We start from the raw sequence: 1633 nt of genomic DNA on the forward strand, positions 1-1633 counted from the left end.
TAGGCATTGCATTTTAGGTTATCACTATGATTTATTATATGTATGATCTTTGTATCGTACTATGGTAGCGTACAATTCAACTTAGAGTTCAACATGTTCTGTGTAGAATGGAGGAAGCACCGCGTGGACGGTGCAAGTCACGGTGCCGGACCAGTCTTTGTGCTGCCACGCTGTTCGGCATCTACTTCCAGCCTACTTTTGTTTTTGCAGCAGTAACAATTTATATGAACCTTCTGACAGTTCATTAATTTTGTTTTTTATTGCTATTTCCACTAATGCATTGTGTTTGTTATTTGTTTTTATCTAGCACAGATCGTCCCATGCAATGTGAGATTGGCATTCAATGAGCTCGTCGGAGACACAGTGACCTTCGACGCTCTTGGGGGACGATAACCCACAAGTATAGGGGATCGCAACAGTTTTCGAGGGTAGAGTATTCAACCCAAATTTATTGATTCGACACAAGGGGAGCCAAAGAATATTCTCAAGTATTAGCAGTTGAGTTGTCAATTCAACCACACCTAGATAACTTAGTATCTGCAGCAAAGTATTTAGTAGCAAAGTAATATGGAAGTAACGGTAACGGTAGTAAAAGTAATATTTTTGGGTTTTGTAGTGATTGTAACAGTAGCAACGGAAAAGTAAATAAGCGAAGAACAATATGTGAAAAGCTTGTAGGCATTGGATCGGTGATGGAGAATTATGCCGGATGCGGTTCATCATGTAACAGTCATAACATAGGGTGACACAGAACTAGCTCTAATTCATCAATGTAATGTAGGCATGTATTCTGAATATAATCATACATGCTTATGGAAAAGAACTTGCATGACATCTTTTGTCCTACCCTCCCGTGGCAGCGGGGTCTTAACGGAAACTAAGGGATATTAAGGCCTCCTTTTAATAGAGTACCGGACCAAAGCATTAACACATAGTGAATACATGAACTCCTCAAACTACGGTCATCACCGGGAGTGGTCCCGATTATTGTCACTTCGGGGTTGCCGGATCATAACACATAGTAGGTGACTATAGACTTGCAAGATAGGATCAAGAACTCACATATATTCATGAAAACATAATAGGTTCAGTTCTGAAATCATGGCACTCGGGCCCTAGTGACAAGCATTAAGCATAGCAAAGTCATAGCAACATCAATCTCAGAACATAGTAGATACTAGGGATCAAACCCTAACAAAACTAACTCGATTACATGATAAATCTCATCCAACCCATCACCGTCCAGCAAGCCTATGATGGAATTACTCACGCACGGCGGTGAGCATTATGAAATTGGTGATGGAGGAAGGTTGATGATGACGACGGCGACAGATTCCCCTCTCCGGAGCCCCGAACGGACTCCAGATCAACCCTCCTGAGAGGTTTTAGGGCTTGGCGGCGGCTCCGTATCGTAAAACGCGATGAATCCTTCTCTCTGTTTTTTTCTCCCCGAAAGTGAATATATGGAGTTTGAGTTGAGGTCGGTGGAGCGTCAGGGGGCCCACGAGGTAGGGGCGCGCCCTCCACCCTCGTGGACAGGTGGAGGCCCCCCTGACGTGGATTCTTCTTCCAGTATTTTTAATATTTTCCAAAAATATGTTCCGTGGAGTTTCAGGTCATTCCGAGAACTTTT

Source organism: Aegilops tauschii, chromosome 5 (assembly GCF_002575655.3).
Source record: "Aegilops tauschii subsp. strangulata cultivar AL8/78 chromosome 5, Aet v6.0, whole genome shotgun sequence".
NCBI classification, from domain to species: domain Eukaryota; kingdom Viridiplantae; phylum Streptophyta; class Magnoliopsida; order Poales; family Poaceae; genus Aegilops; species Aegilops tauschii.